Here is an 18,087-nt window from a genome sequence, read left to right on the forward strand (position 1 = left end):
CTATCAATTTTGACCAGCTATCTGCTCACTCTGGCATCTCATGTATCTCCATAATGATAAGGTCTAAGAGCAGATTATGATCCTATTCCTCTGTTATAGAAAAAGGGAGAAACATTTCTGTTAGAAGCCAAATGGAAATGTGGGCTAAATCTGCAGTTTTACTGAACACACTTTGACTTTAGAAACAATTTAAAGGATCAAAGAAGAGGCTATAGGTTTTTTGTGTTTGTTTTTTTGGATTTTATTCTTTTTTGATTTAGAGCCCATGTACTAAAACTAAATTAAACCAGTGTTGCTTAATCAACTAAATTTTACATTAAACATGTACTGTTTACTTTTTGAAAAATGAAGTTTCAGTTTATTAATCGTTCCAGCAATTCTGGACAATTTTGTAAAATTTTCGTTACAATGCAAAGGTAAATCTCACAGACCTCATGCTGTGTGACATAGTAATTTGAACTAGACGAGTTTCCTGACTGTGTCTTTCATGTCTTTGTTCCTGAGGCTGCAGATCAGGGTGTTCAACATGGGAATGACCACAGTGTAGAAGACAGAGGCCACTCTGATCATGAGCCATGAGCTCTTGGCAGTAGGAGCACAGTAGAGGAACAGGATGGTGCCGTGGAAGATGCTGATGGCCGTGAGATGGGAGGCACAAGTGGAAAGGGTTTTACCATGACCTCTCAGGGAGAGAATCTTTATGATTGTGATGAAAATGAAAACAAAGGAAGTCAGAATAATCCACAGGCTGCTGATTTCATTGAATGTGGCAGAAAAGAAAATTATCATGCTGGTTAATGTAGGGGACAGAGCAGGAGAGACCAAAAATAGCAGCATGCTCACAGACAAAGTTATTGATAATGTTATTTCCCAGGAAGGATAATTTCAGTAAGAAGTGAGTGTGAGGGAACATGTCAACCCCCAACAGTATGATACACCCACCAACAAGGAACACAGCTTGTGAGAGAGTAACTTAGGTAAGATATATAGTTTCATTAAAGCATTGAACAGTACTCAAATTTATTTAGAAATACAGTAAAATGTGGAAAGTTAAAATAGAAACACTTAGAGGGTGGCGTGAGTCAACAGCAATACATATCTCCCTATTCTGACCTGGTAAAATTTAACTGTGATTAGCAAAACACAAGGATCAAAATAAGTTTTATATGTAACCTGGATCATCCAAAGGGTTAAGGCAATCAAATCACTAATCAACTTTTATTAAGCTTCAGGAAAATCAATCACTATCAGGAGTGAAATACATTTTATGTTACACTTTTTTTGCCTAGAAATTTAAGAATGCAAAATATCCCATGAAGAATTCAATGTAAATATCTTTATGATATTTAGCATTTTATGTTGAATAGCTTTCAACATATCATTTTTACATCATGACATGAAGTTTGCCATTCTATGGCACAATTCTTAAGATCCTCTCACAATTCCCAGATTTTGAAACATACCAAATTGAATTAAAAGTTTTCCAGGTAATGCCATAGGAAATATACCAACACAGAAAAATTTGTGTTGTAATATTTCATACTAAGATGTAATTTAAATTGTCTCAGTAATAATTTCCAATAAGATTTGTAATTTGAAATTTAACTTATCAAATATTAGCATAAATAAAAAATCAGAATACTAGGTAGAGAAATAATAAATATTCTTGCACTGATTTGTTAATGAAACACAGCAACATTGCTCTGAAAATTCACAGCATCCCTGGAATCAACTTTTATGACACAACAATTTGGTAAGGAGTAAATTCCTAGCTGTCTCGTTCACATCTTTATTCCTGAGACTGTAGATGAGTGGGTTAAGAATGGGGATGACTACTGCATAGAAAACAGAGGCCACCTTGTCCAGAAGCCATGAACTTTTGGTGGTAGGAACAGAATAAAGAAAAAGGATGCTACAATGGAACACAGTAATGGCGGTTAGGTGGGAGGCACACGTGGAGTAGCCTTTGCAGAGACCCCCAGTTGAAGACATTTTCAGGACAGTGATGAAAATGAAAATATAAGAAGTAAGAACAATTGATAGGCTACTTATTTCATTGAATGTGGCAAAGATAAAAATGATCTTCTGGCTAATGTAGGGGTCAGAGCAGGACGCAACTACAATGGCACCATGTTCCCAAACAATGTTATTTATGAACTTCATCCCACAAAACAGAAAGTATATGAATATTAAGGAACAGATTACAGCCAAAGAGTATGAGGCAGCTACCAGCAAAGAACACAGCTTTGGGGACATCACCACTGTGTAGAGGAGAGGGTTGCAAACTGCCACAAATTGGTCATAGGCCATCACTGCCAATATGAATGTTTCTGTCACCACAAAAAGGCAGGCTAAGAAGAACTGCAGGATACAGCCTGCGAAGGAGATGTTCTGTCTTCCACAATCAGGTTTTCTAGTAGCTTGGGAGTCACTATGCTGGAGTAACAGAAATCAACAAAGGACAGGTGACTGAGGAAAAAGTATATGGGGATGTGAAGTCTGGGATTGACCCTGATGGTCAGGATCATGCCCAGGTTCCCCATCACAGTGATGGTGTAGACAGCCAGGAACACCAGGAACAGGGGCACCTGGAGGTCCAGATATTCAGAGAAGCCCAGGAAGATGAAGGTGACTCCAGAAGTCTGATTTTCTTGGGTCCTATGGACAAAAGAGAAAAGTTCAAGCAGAGAAGTGAGAGCCAATACTTGTAACAGGAAAGAGAAAGAAACAGTGGCCATCTTAGATCTCCATTGAAGAAATTGGCAGAAATTTCTTTTTCTCCGTTAGTATTATTTTAAAAGTTAATGTTAACTTCTGTAACATTTATAGAGTGAAGAAGACTTTTTTATACTGGAACAATAACAAACATAGCTCAAGAAAAGAATAAATGGAAAGTAACATGCTGTATTTTAAATTACATGACTCAGTATTGTCATATTCACCTGGCTTGATAGAACAGCCACTCATTTTTGCATGACTCTGAGATTAATGACAATACTTTCACTAGAGAAAATACACATAGTAATTCCTACAGCTTCTCCCTTGATGTATTTCTTAATCTGGAAGAATTAACTTAGAGTATTCAAAAGTTGTATAATATAATCATCTTTACCAAATGGTGACTGCACCTTTTATTGGTTGATTAATTTTTCTTTTCCATGTTCTCAATTTTCTAGTAACTTAATACTTAACACATCCTGCTGTTATGCTTTAGCTCTATACAGAGCATTTTATTCATCTTTAACAATTTTTCACAATAGTAATGTAATATGTTTAGTGCGATATTTCATTATTTTGAAAATGTTTATCACAGAAATATATGTGTTGTGTCTGCTGAACATTATTAGAACTCAAGATTTTTCTTCTAAAATCAAATAAATGAAATGCTACATAAACTCACCTAAATACAGAAGCACTTGAATGACTCATTTACTGAAGAATTATTTGGTAAGTTTAATGAACTCCACAAATAAACTGGTTTAACATTTAATTAATAGAAATGAACATGGCCACTCTGGTCCATGCTATATTTCATTGAGTATTTTGTGTGTTACATTTTTTCCAACCTATTAAGAAAACCCAGAAATGACAGACACAAAATTACACCTAAACATATCTCCTGGGGCCAAACTTTGTTAAAAATAATATCAACATGACCTTGAGGATTTGGAAACTCAAGACTGTCTTTAAGGTTTTGCCTGAGAGAATACAATTTGAGCAACTAGGTTTAAAGCAGCCCGTGTGACATCTTGGTTGTGTATTATTTTTCTAAAGCCTTAGAGCATTTCTATGATCAACTTTGCTCAATCTTAATAATTACTACATCTTAATTTCTCAAAGATACAGAGCATAGAAATAAACAAGAAAAGTCACTTATTAAAAGTAGTCCAGAGATTAATATTTTATTCCTTGTTGATTTTATTTTTTTCCTTTTGTTATGAAGGCTCATTTATGTTGCTATATGTTGAAATGTATATCTATCTCACACAATAACTTTCATTATGATTGCCTTTGCTAATTTGGTCTGTTTTGTAGAGTTTATTTTCTAATCAAACTATTGGTTTTCTTTATAGAAAACAATTTGTGTTTGCCTTTCAAATATGGCTAAGTGATTTTCAGATGTCTACATTTATTACTGCATCTGAAAAAATAGTCATGTTTTATTAAAATTATTATGGAAAATGGCAGTTTATGGAACCAATGTTATGTTTATTTACTTTAATAAATCTATATATCATGCCTTTAAAAATACATATGAAGAATGCCAACATCATAATGTAAGAATAGCTTTTTTTGTAACTAGTACAAAGGCAAAACTACATTTGTAAATATTGAATGCCAACATGTATTCATCCAAATAATCTTCCACAGGGATTATAATAATCTGAGGGGAAAAAAAATCTCTTTAAAAAACATTATTGAAATACTGGATATACATATTTGCAAAATCATTGGTGAAACACACAGTGGTGCACACACATACATATATGCACACACAAGGGAATATTATTTAGCTTTTAAAAAGAAAGAAATCTTGTCATATGTGAGAGTCTTAATTAACGTGTGGGATATTATGTTTGCTGAAATAACACGGTTACAGAAGGATAACTAAGTAACGATTAAACTATATGAGGTGTCTGAAATTGCCAGTACAATTATCTAATTAGGCAAGATGTAAAAGTTCTAGAGAATACAATATTGTGTATAAAGTGCTTACAAGTACTATGCATTTTATACTTAAAATTTTGTTGAAGGTGTTTCTTAAGTTAAGAGTTCTTAGCACAATATTTTTTAAAACAAGTATAGAAAATACTTAACATTAGTATTTTCAAATGATAAATAGATACATGTAGATAAGATTTAATGAGATAAGAAAATTTGAACTATTTTATTACACTTGGAAAATACTAAAATGAAATTTGAAAACAATGAAATAGAATGTAAAAAGGAGAAAGAAATAAATTTTAATGATCTGATAGCTTAAAATAAAGCAAGAATAAAAACACACAAGAGCTTTTAATAAGCTCTAAGTAAAATGTTGTATATCTTTAATTATGAAAGTAGACCAAAAAAGACAGTATCAGCAATAACTCTGACCACACAAACCGAACCACAGATAGATTTATACAATGCATGTATCATATTCTACTTTAAAATATTTTGTCTTATTCCAAATCACAATACTAATATGGATGTTGGTAGGTTTCGTAAATCACAAATAATGTACCACAGTTATTATTCTGTACCAAACTGTATTTTAATTATTTGGTAATATTTTATAAATGTGATTTATTGGAGTTTCATTTCTATGTATTTTATTCTGAACTATTGACTACAAGTGTTTTCTAATTGTTTATCATGTGCTATGGTTTAGATCTAGAATGTCCTGCTGAATTCTCATGCATGTGGAAGGCGAATTGATGATGGGATGCTATGCTCGCCAGTGAATTAATCCACTCATGAGTGCACAGCTGACTGCCCTGTTAGGAGGGGAGTCTGCACAGATGAGGCAGGGCAGAGAGACCTGGAAGTGTGTGAATGAACAGCCTTACAATTTAGAAGAAGCCAGAAATATAGCAGAATTGTCCAACCCATAGCCTGAGGGTTGGACATGCCTATGTACAGTCTGCAGTTGGACTGGAATCATGTTACATGGAATTTTATCAAGACTTCACATTTTCTATGCCACGTCAAGCATGAGGAGCAAGTGAACATAGGAAATATTTACATTTAGTTGACAGAATCAAATGTATATCAATTTATGGAACTCTCCTGTCAAAGTAGGACAATTGCATTTATCTGAAATACAGAATAATATTTTCTTTTTACCCAAGATTACCTCCACTCTAGGTATATTTAACATGGAACCTTATGTTTCTTTTCCCTCTGTGTCTATTCTCCTTGCTCTTTAACATTTCCATTCTATGGGAAACAGGCATATATTCAGAATTAATCACTTTTGGCTCAGCTACACGTTGCACATCATCCAGTAGAATTTTAACCATGGCATAGAAGTAGGCTGGGCTAGCTTTTGATTTTGTGCCACCTGTGCTTTGGCCCTTGGTATTGGAAGAAAATACTTTATCTGACTTACTGATTCAAAGAGGACATAGACCCAGAGAACAAAGATGCCAAAATATTTTGAACGACAGAGTAGAAATGAGTTTAGCAGACAAACCCACACAGATCAGCTTAGTCAAGATGCCCAGATGGAATATCCATGGGGCTGCCTAACCAGTCAATCAGAAATAAAACATTATCTGATGTTATGTATTACTGAAATTTCACATAATTTTGTATAACTTATATATGTGTAACATACATATACAACACAATCCAACATTGGCTTAAATGACAAATTTAGATTTAGAAATTTCTGTGGATTTTGCTTTTGTTTTTAATGTCTTATATACAACATCAAATTCAATTTATGTTAAAACATTACTTAACAAAATAATATTAGGGATTTCATGGAACAGACATATGATTTATGTACTTAGAGTAAACCAATGCTCCCTATGCAAGAGGAAATAAATATTCCTTTTGAGCTTTCTTACTATTTTGACCAGCTATCAGGTTGCTCTATGGCATCTGATGTATCTCCATCATGATAAGGTCTAAGAGCAGATTATCATCCCATTCCTCTGTTATGGAAAAATAAAGGCAGGTTTCTGTTAGCATCCAAATGAAAATGTGTGCCATATCTGCAATTTTACGCAAAAAATCCTGAGTTTAGAAACAATTCAAATGATCAGAGATGAAACTATAGTTTATTTTATTTAGAGTTGATGTACTAAAATTCAAATTAAACTGCTGTTGATTAATCAACTAAGTTAGGTTAAATAAGTACTGCTTACTTTTTGAAAACTGAAATTTCCGGTTGTTAGCAATTCTCCAAATTCTGGACAATTTTGCACAATTTTCTTTAAAATGCAAAGGTAAATCTCACAGACCTCATGCTGTGTGACATAGTAATTTGGACTGGACGAGTTTCCTGACTGTGTCTTTCACATCTTTGTTCCTGAGACTATTGATCAGGGTGTTCAACATGGGAATGACCACAGTGTAGAAGACAGAGGCCACTCTGGTCATGAGCCATGAGCTCTTGGCAGTAGGAGCACAGTAGAGGAACAGGATGATGCCATGGAAGATGCTGATGGCCGTCAGATGGGAGGCACAAGTGGAGAGGGTTTTACCACGACCCCCCGGGGAGGGCATCTTTATGATTGTGATAAAAATGAAAACAAAGGAAGTCAGAATAATCCACAGGCTGCTGGTTTCATTGAATGTGGCAGAAAAGAAAATGATCTGCTCGTTAATGTAGGGGTCAGAGCAGGAGAGAGCAACAATAGCAGCATGCTCACAAAGTTATTGATGATGTTATTTCCCAGGAAGGATAATTTCAGTAAGAAGTAAGTGAGTGTGAGGGAACATGTCAACCCCCAAGAGTATGATACACCCACTAACAAGGAACACAGCTTCGGGGACGTCACCACTGTATAGAGGAGAGGGTTGCAAACTGCCACAAATCGGTCATAGGCCATCACTGCCAACATGAAAGTTTCTGTCACCACAAATATGCTAAGAAGAACTGCAGGATGCATCCTGTGAAGGAGATGGTTCTGTCTTCCACAATTAGATTTTCTAGTAGCTTGGGAGTCACTACGCTGGAGTAACAAAAATCAACAAAGGACAGGTGACTGAGGAAACAGTACATGGGGGTGTGGAGTCTGGGACTGACCCTGATGATCAGGATCATGCCCAGGTTTCCCAGCATGGTGACACTGTAGATGGCCAGGAACACCAGGAACAGGGGGACCTGAAGGTCTGGATACTCAGAGAAGCCCAGGAGGATGAAGGTGACTCCAGAAGTCTGATTTTCTTGGGTTCTGGGAGAAAAAAAGGAAAGTATGTTTGCAGAAGCAAGTAGACACAGTAAAATGAGGCAATGTTTAGAGTCTTAGTGTTTACCCATAAAGTATGTCATATAGAATGATTTCTATCTGTCATTCAAATGATCAGACTTCTATCTTTCCTGGGCACCGAATTCATGGGAAGTGTCAGCCTAGTTTTTGCATCAATCTCAGTTTACCGAAAATTTTTTTCTTGGCTAGAATAGTCATCATTAATTCCAACAAGCTTCCCCTTCCTCATGCGTTTAACTCTGAGAACTTATAATCCATATAAGAAATTTACTGGAAGAGTAATAAAATTGCTTTGTTAATTGTTTTTTCCATGGCTATTTCTGAATTTCACTTTCCAATGAGCTTCACACATTGTCACACATTTCTTCCCACATATTCTAGATCTTTCCTACAGAAGAATAATTCATAGTTACTGAAAAGTATAAATGATTATATCTGTTCTCAGTGTATTACAGTTTAGATGTTCAGGATAATTTAAATTGTGACAGATTCAATTACAGCATGTCCTGGCTGTTTTCTGTGTTGAAGTCTGTACCACATCATCTTCAGGTGGTCATGTTTGTGTACTTCAAAGCTTCCAAAAATAAGACATTGCTTCCTTTGCAATTACAATAATTAGTTAGTTTTCTGCACTGAATTGTTTTATAAACCCACATAGTCCTTCTAATGCTCTATTCTCCTAGTTTATTTATTTCATTCATTAATTTGATCCCCACTTAACTCATTCTCTTAACCCTGGCAATGCCATTAAGTATGTCATTATAAATATTTGGTAATCCTGAAAAATATCAATTTCATATAATATCTGCCACATAATACAGACTCCAGTACCACACATTCAGTGTGTGAATGTGTAGATATGTAAACAAATGCAAAATTCAAATTAAAGAAAAAAGTTAAATTTACTTCTTTTCACAGATGGCATACCTTATATATAAAAGTTACTAAAGATTCTAAACACATATGAGTGTGCCCACATATACAGCCACACATATACACACACCTACAACACACACTCACACACACACACACACACACCATACAACCAATAAACTAGTTCAAGAAAATTCCAGGACTCAAATTCTATATAAAAACATTTGGGTTTCAATAACATCAAGGAATAACTTGAAAATGACATTAAGCATATAATTCATAAATAATAGCCTCAAAAAAAAGTTAGGAATAAACTTAACCAAACAGCTACAAGAATGGTACATGGAAAACTATAAATTGTTACTTACAAAGATTCAAGAGGACACTAAATAAATGGAAATGCATATCTTGTTCATGGAAGCCTTCATATGTTCTCAGCAGCATAATTTACAATGAGCAAAAAGTAGAAGCAACACAACTGTGCCTCAAGAGATGTGTGAATTTCAGCATAGATGGACCATAGCAGTATGGGTGGCCCCATGTATATGGGGTAATGTTAAGGTTAGGTTTGCAGACACCCAAAAAGAACCACTTACTAGAGGTCAGGGTTGATGACAAATGGCAAGCTGCTTTTAATGGAAACACTTCCAGTTGGAGATGGTGAAAAAGTTTTTAAATTGTAGTTATGGCTGCACAACAATGTGCCTATTGTCACTAAATTGTACACTCAAAGGTGTGAAGATAGTGAGTTTCATATTCTGAATATTTGAGATTACCTTTTATGATTTAATAAAACACTAACAAATCAGTCCTGAGAAAAACAGTTTCAAATGAGCAATTTTAACAGACTTGAGATGTGTAGTTGGCCCAAATTGCTGGAAAAGTGCTCGGAATTAGTGACCATCAAGAGAATGCAAAAAAAAAAAAATACTAATGAGACACCACTACTTACCTGGCATAAATGATTAAAACTTTTAAATCTAACAATATGAATTTCTGACAAAGATATGAAATAACTGTAACTTACACACGCCTGATAAGAGGGGAAAACAATTACACAAGTTAGTATGATTGTCAAACTCACTGAAATCCTAAAAATCTGTGCAGAATTTTGGCATTTTTTTCTTAATTTTAAAAATACATAATAATTTTAGTATTCTTGCAATAAATTGAAAATTTTATAGTATATTTGAGACAGTGAGGTGATTCTTGGAGGATTTCTTTTTGACCCAGCAATTCCCTTGCTGGGTATCTTCCCAAAAGAATTAAAAGAATCATACCACAGTGATATATGTGCACCCATATTCATAGTGGCACAGTTTGTAATATCTAAAACTTGGAAGCAGCCCAATTGCCCATCAACTGGAAACTGGATAAAGAAAATGTGTTTTTATTTTAAATAAAAATGGAGTACTACTCAGCCATAAAGAATGAGAAACTAGAGACATTTATAGCTAAATTGATGTACACTGAGGACATACTCTTAAGTGAAATAACTAGGACACACATGTAAATACTGAATAGTTTCTCTAGAGTGAGAAACTGAAAATGTAAATAAGGATCAAAATGTATAATAGATAATGTGAAATAGGAAGAACAGGTCCAAAGGGGAAGGAGAAGTGGGAGGGTAGGGGAAAAAAAGGGAAAGGAATAAATACGAGAAAAGGAAAAAATGGAAACAAAGTCTTTGTAAAAAAGGAGGAATGGAAGAGGTGAAGGGAGGATAGGGGAATGGGGAAAAAATAAGAAGCAAGATGTATTATCTAAAGGCACAAATTCCCAATAATAAATGTCAGCAAATTGTATACCTAAAATGTATCACTAAAATTAATGAATGATAATAAAAAAGAGAAATGAAATCTACAATAGTGGGACTTAAATCTTAGTTGCAAGAAAATTTTGTTTATGCTAATGTTTGAAACATAAAAGTTAAAGGAAATACTAATTTAGAGTCAAATAGCTGACTGATAGATAATTGTTAGTTGTATATAGAGAAATATATAGGTAGACTTATAATTGCAGAAATATAGACATACATGTATGCCCAAACTACATATACATATTCATATGGGTGCATGAATCACATTATGCATACATTTTATGTTTTAAAATTTGCAAAACAGTGTATTTACAAGTCATTGACAAACTTTCATACTCTGATTCTCAAAGAATTACAGAATACTTTAAAGATCTGTGAAATACTGCAAATGAAAAAATTATAAATATTTTAATGAATTATTTGGAAAATATACCTCATTATATCAGAAATCAACAAAACTCAGATCTCTTAAATCTTAGTTCAGTATTTTTTTTCTTGTTCCACATGAAAAAATAAACAATTTGTTTTAAAAGTTTATTTTTGTTTGACACAATGAGAAGCAAATGTTGAATCTTTGTTCCAAAAATATTACCAAGTGTACTGCTATTTTTTTCTTACACTTAGCCAAATCACATGGAGGTTGGTAGAATTTGGTTTCATCTACTCAGTAATACAAAATCCATCTCCAAAAATGCTAGCGGGTAGCACACATTTTTGGCTTCTAAATGTTAAAAATAGAACATCCACTAGGTGGCAGAATGACGCCATGATTTAAATGAAGAAATTCTAAAATTTTCATTATTTTAAAGAGAGTAACAAAAACGAAAAGGAAACCATCACATTATATATTCCATACACTTTCGTTTTATGATAAGAGATCAAATATCCACAGATGGTAAATAACATGACCACTTTCCAATATACATATGCTTTAATTTTTGTTTTCTTCACATGTCAATTTTGACTAGTGGCAATGCCTTGAGTCCTGGTTATTTCTATCACCAATTTTAAAAAAGAAAATCCAGATTTTCTATCAAATAACAACTACAAATACTCCTAAGAACCTAATTTGAATCTCTACCATTTAATATATTTACAATGTATACAAATAAAATGGATAATTGACATAAGCAAATATAAATATGAAGATAAAAATCTATGTGAGCACATAAATCCTCTAAAAGCAAGGGGCAAACAAAACTCAACACATAGAAGCAATCTTATCAACTTACATGATACATATGTTGTGAATCATATATCACACACTTATGCTTGCATATGAAGTAAAGTATCATCTATGTGACAAAATATTACAAGGCTGAAACACCACATAGTAATTATATCAGATTAACAAATTCAGTAGTATGCTCTGTGCATGAGGAACTCTTAAATAGGAGATTAAGTACAGTTAAAACTAAAGAATTAGGTGCCGATTCCTAATTTATTTCACTATTACAGAAAATATAATCAATTATTTGAGTCTTTGAAATCTGCTAAGACGTCTTGTAAGATTCCACAAATGATCATTATTGGAAAATTTCCTTTTATTTTAAAAAATATTTTGCTTTTCTATTAGACAGGGTCTTGTTATTTAGTGCAGACTGGACTTGAACTCACTATGTAGCCCAGGTTGTCCTCAAACTAATGGCATTCTCCTGCCTCAGCTTCCCAAGTGCTGGAATTACAGATGTGCACCACCATGCCTGGCAAATTTTCTATTTCAAGTGAAAAACATTCGTCTACTCTTTAGGATGGATGACATATTCCTTGTAAATTAAATGGGACAAATAAGTTAGTTATGCTATTTTGATTCTCATGCTTTAGACTATATTGTTAGTTTGAGTCATCTCTGGATGAGAAATGTTAAAGAGTCCCATGATGATGAAAACTTGTCTAATTTTTATAATTTTTATTTTGTATTTATGTATTTTAGAGTTCTATTATTAGGTTCATGCGAATTTGAAGTGTAGATTGACTCCATCATTTAGAAATTAATCATATTTAGTAATTGTTTTCATAATTGTGTCATAATATTAAATGTACATTCTTTTAAAAAATTATTACTGTGTGTTAATATGACATTATAATAGAATATCCTTAGGAAAGCTGGTGTGTGCTTTGAATTTCACTTAACATGATGGTTTCCATCCATTTTCCTGCAAATGGCATTGTTCCCTTCCTTATGGCTGTTTTTACCCATTCCAAAGGTAACTGGCTGCTTCCACCCTCAGCTGTTGTACAAATATCCTTTCAAAACTTTGCTTTCAATTCTTTTGGACATACATTTAGAAGCAGAGTTGCTAAATCTTCCAGAAACTCCATTTGTAAGTTTTCAAGAAGTTGCCATATTGTTTTCCACACTGGTTGCACCTTTTTGCTTTCACAGCAACAATGCACAAGAGCTCCAGCTTCTCTAGAACCTCATCAAAGATTATGTCTTTCTTTTTGTTGACAGTTATCACCCTTAAAACTATGATGTGGTATTATATTTTGGTTTTGATTTGTATCTCCCTAATGACCAGGTATGTTAAACATCTTTCAAATACCTATTGGCCATTTCAATATTACTTGGGAGAAATATCTGTTCAAATCCTTTGCACAACTCTCTTTTAACCTTCTATTTGAGTTCATTTTGGCAATACAGAATTCGGAACTTTGTTTGAGGAATTTGGTTTTGGCATTTGAGGCATCTCAATCATTTTATATCCCATCAACCCCCTCTTCCCTTTTTTCCTTCCTTCTTCTTCCTGCCTTTACCATTGCCCAAGTCTACCTCTTGTCCTACCACCTCTCCTTCATTTTATTTATTAGTTTATTTATTTTTTGGTTTTGTATATAAAAGAAAACATGATATTTAACTTTCTGAGTAGGCTTATTTCAATTAACAGGATGATCTTGAGTTCCATCTATTTTCCTACAAACAACATGATTTAATTGTTTTTATGGCAGAATACTATTCTCTTGTGCAGGTGTATAACATTTTCTTTATCCATTTACCTGTTGATGGGCATCTAGACTGTATTCCTCAACATACACATGGGTGGGCATGAGTCAGTGCAGTATGATTCCTTTAATTCATTTGGAACTATGGCAAAAAAGAATTACAGCTGTCTCAAGTGGTATTTTTACTTTAGTCTTTTGAGGCATCTCCAAGTGATTTCCAGAGTGGTTGAATTAGTTTACACTTCCACAAACAATGAAAAAGAATCCCTTTTTTTCCTCATCCTCACTAGCAATCCTTTATTCTTATCATCAGTTTCAATTTTTATTTTTTATTTGCACATGTTTACAGTTTGTAATTCCTCCTGGTGAGTTGGTACATACTCATAACACATCTTAATTCTTTTTACATCTCCCTCCCTTCCCATCCCCATCCTTTCCTTGCAAAATATGTATATCCCTATGTCCTAATATCTATCTCTTTTGTATTCCTGATGATAGCCATTCTGAAGGAGGAATGTGGAAGCTCCAAGTACTTTTGATTTGCATTTTCTAATGGCCAATGATTCTGAATATTTTTTCCCATACTTATTTGCCATATGTATTTCATCTTTTGGAAGCTTCCATTCCATTCACTTGCCCATTTTGGAGAGAGTCATTTGTTTTATGAGTATTAATGCTTGAATTCTTTAGTTCTGAGTTACTAAGTTTTTGACTGGGTCATTTGTTTTATGGATATTAATATTCTAGGTATGAGTCCTCTATTAGAAGAGTAGCTAGCAAAAAAATTCTCCCTTTCTGTACAATGTATCTTCATACTGTTGTCTCCTTCTTCTGGGGATTTTTAAAAATTTTCTATGATATTAGGTATTGATTCTTGATATTAATTCTTGCACTCTTGGTGTTCTATTCAGAAAGTCTTTTCCTGGGCCTATGTTTCCAGTGTTTCCTCCATATTATCTTCCAACAGTTTTGAAATTTTTATTAGTACATCCAAGCCTTTTGTCTATTTTAATTTGATTCTAATACAGAGTAAGGGATGGGGATCTAGTTTCAACCTTCTGTAACTGAAATCCAGTTTTCACAGCACAATGTGTTAAAGAGGCTGACTTCTCTCCAAAGTATATGTTTGGCCCCTTTGTCAAAACCTAGGTGGCTATATTTGTATCCTATGCTTTGCTAAATTTCTGTGTTTTCAGTTTTCATGTATAGGTCTGGTCTGCTTCTATTTTTTGTACCAGTTACTCTTTTGTTTTTGTTACTATAATTTTATAACACAGTTGGGACTCCAGCATTGTGATACCTACTTCCTGCATTGCTTTGTTTTCTTTTTTTCTTCAGCATTGCTTTGACTATTCTGGATCTTTTCCGACTGCATATGATTTCTATGAATGTTTTTCTAGTTCAGGAAAAAAAGGTGTTGGTATTTTCATAGAAATTGCATTATATAAAAATATTATTTCTGTTAATATTGCCATTTTTACAATATTACTTCTTATCCAAGATCAAGGGTGTCTTTCTATTTTCTAAAGTTTTCAATTTCTTTCTTTGGAGACTTGTAATATTCATTGTAGAAGTCATTCATTTCCTTGGTTAGGTTGATACTTAGAAATTTAATTTTTTGATGCTATTGTGAATGAGATTGCTTTCTGATTATTTTATTTATGGTTTCAATATTGATCTACAAGAACACAATTGATTTCAGTGTGATTTTGTATCCTATATTCACTGAATTTCAAACATTATACTGAACAGACATGGTAACAGTGAACAGCCTTGTCTTACTCCTGATTTTGAAGGAGATGCTTTTAGTTTTCCCTATTCAGTATGAAGGTGCCAGTGGGATTGTCATAAATGGCTTTTAAGAATTTGAGGTAAGATTCTTTTATACTTATTTTCATCACGAAGGGATGACAGGTTTTGTTGTAAATGTTTTCTGCATGTGTTGAAACAATTCTGTTATTTTTATCCTTGAGTCTATTTATGTGGTATCTTATATGTATTGATTCATGTATGTTGAACCATCTTCCATTCATGGGAAAATGACTTAATCATGATGTATATTTTAATAAATTGTTGTAATCTGTTTATGAGACTCTTTTTTTTTTTGTTTATGAGACTCTTACTGAGGGTTTTTTTCATGTATCAAACATGTTAGCCTGAACTTGATTGGGTCCTTATTGGGTTTTGGTATCAAGGTAATACTGATTTCAAACACTGAGGTTTGAAAGCATTCTCCCCTTTTCAATTACATTGAAAATTATGAGGAGCATTGGTGTCTATCCTTATTTAAAAGTCTGGCAGATTCATGGGTAATACCACTGGGTCCTGGATTTTCTTAATTTTTAGAAGTTTTTTCAAAATAATTTCTAATAATCACATAGATTTTAGTAGTGTCCGTTTTGATTTTACTGTTTTCATCTCTCTTTTTTGTAATTTTGTCTTTCTTTCGGTAAATTCGACTAAGGATTTTTCAATCAAAGAAACAAATCTTTAGTTTATTGATCTCTTGTGCTGCTTTCTCAAGTTTCAGTTTCATTAATTTCTGCTCTGATTTTTTAAAATGTATTCTTACTTGTTTATGGATGGGTTTGTTCTTGTTTTTCTAGGTTCTTTAGTTGCATTACTATGTTATTACTTAATATCACTCCGTTTTTCTAATCTTAACTTCCTTTCTTTCTTTGTATTCTTTTTTTAATATATTTATATATTAGTTAAAAATAAAATTCATTTAAATAAAAATAAAGCAAAAAAGATTCAGGAAAATGTTTCATCACAGAGACAAGGTTCATAATGGATTCTTTGGGCAACAGGTTGGCAGGGAAATGAACAGCCAAATACATCAAAAAGGGAAGGTGGATAGTGTTAACATTTTTAAAGTTTTATTCAATTAGGAAATATATATTTCCCATCTATTTGTGACTCAGCATTTTCTGTTTTCCTTCTTCTCTTTGGAGTTGTGTGCATCAGGTCCTTTCTTTCCAGGTCATCCATAACTATTCTCCTAGAAAAATGCCAGATGGTGTCATGTAAGTCTCCATGTGTGCACAGTGAAAAAGATGACTTGTGTGATGTACCTATTTTTAGACCTTTAAACAACATTAAATGTGTTCTGCTCTACTTTGGTCAAATTATCCCAAGGCAAATTCCGAGATTCACAGCGATGCCACATCACATTTCTACATGTACAACGTCTCCCAGGAAACACCGTTTGGAAATCATTAGGAACCATGAATTTTCTTGGTCTTCATTTTCCCTTGAGTTCCTCTTTGAGGAGGGACAAAAAAGAGTTGCCAATATAAATGATGAAAATACTAGCTTCTTCTTCTCTTGAATATTAGGATACAACTGGGAAAGGACTCAAATTTCTTCTAAAAACAATTAGACAGCTTTCCCTTTGAAAGTGGGTAAGTTCTAACCTCAGAATTCTTCAGAATGCATGGGGAGATGTATTTATATATTCACTGAATGTATTGGTTAATTCTGAGTTATGATAGTCATGGAGCATTGCCCGTATCTTAGATTTAAATCAACCACCCAGTGAATTGGACACAGGTTAAATTTAATTTAAGCAACCAGCAGTTAATCATTATCTGAAGAGTAATAAGAATTATAATTTTTAAATCTCATTAAAATATAGATTTAATGAATATTTGCAAATTTTCAATTGAAAACTTCACATACAATAAATTTACATCAAATAATTATTAAAACTACTATTCCATTTGCTTAATAATGCAGACCATTTCTTCACATTTTTTACACAATCTACATGTGATCATTTATCTTTGAAAACTGCTAAGTCAGTTCAAACAGTGATAATTTTTTTTCACGAGTTTGAGATAGGGAGATATAAAAATGAAATTTGTGATCTGTATTTCCATGAAAGATATCAAGAAAACCTGACAAGGAAAACTCAGGAAATTACAGTGTATGAAAAGTGGATTTGTTATGACTGTCTGATAATTGTCAGAATACATGATACTTGTGATTTGTGTTTCTTATTTTTATATTTAAATGTTGTTTTTTTCTCTTGCAATTCAGCAAAACTTGGGCTTTCTGTTAAAATAAGAAATCAATGAAGACTATCAGAATATTCCTCCAGGGTAGGTCAAAGACTGAAGAATAAGGAAAAACATATTTGGGGGATCACCCAGAGAGGAGCCCACTATGATTTTAGGGAAATTTTTACTAAGAAATAGTACAAGTAGGAATTGTGGGCTTCATGCAGTCACTCTACTGCTAAGACACAGGACGTTGGTAGAAATTAGGATGACTATTCTAAACTATGACCTCGGTATCTCTATCATTTGACTATAATTATCCTGTGTTTTTAAAGTTCCTCAATATGGCAAAAGATTAAGACAAGAACATTATATATTGAAACTGACTTCCATTTCATTTTTCTCAAATATTGAAACTAAATTAATTCATTAGTTAGGAGAATGCATGTAATTATTAAAATATCAAACTACAGTGCAGTAAAATAAAGAATAGAAGGGAATTAATATTTTAAAGTATGATGCTGTC

General features: G+C 33.3%; 3 pseudogenes across 1 annotated transcript in view; all 3 read right to left on the bottom strand.

The window, feature by feature from the left end:
- Positions 1-459: 459 nt before the first annotated feature.
- On the bottom strand, positions 460-1,159 carry LOC147822057 (olfactory receptor 5D3-like; annotated as a pseudogene).
- Positions 1,160-1,623: 464 nt separating this feature from the next.
- Positions 1,624-3,429, bottom strand: LOC101699794 (olfactory receptor 5D3-like; annotated as a pseudogene).
- Positions 3,430-5,029: 1,600 nt separating this feature from the next.
- LOC101700147 (olfactory receptor 5D3-like) overlaps positions 5,030-18,087 on the bottom strand; it is a 75,244-nt pseudogene continuing 62,186 nt past the window's right edge. Inside the window, exon 3 of the transcript XR_015445968.1 lies at positions 5,030-7,889. The product of XR_015445968.1 is annotated as an olfactory receptor 5D3-like (transcript). The remainder of the gene's footprint in view (positions 7,890-18,087) is intronic.

This window comes from Heterocephalus glaber, unplaced genomic scaffold (genome assembly GCF_053883595.1).
Source record: "Heterocephalus glaber isolate CG9 unplaced genomic scaffold, H.glaber_assembly_v1.0 deba00001673, whole genome shotgun sequence".
NCBI lineage: Eukaryota > Metazoa > Chordata > Mammalia > Rodentia > Bathyergidae > Heterocephalus > Heterocephalus glaber.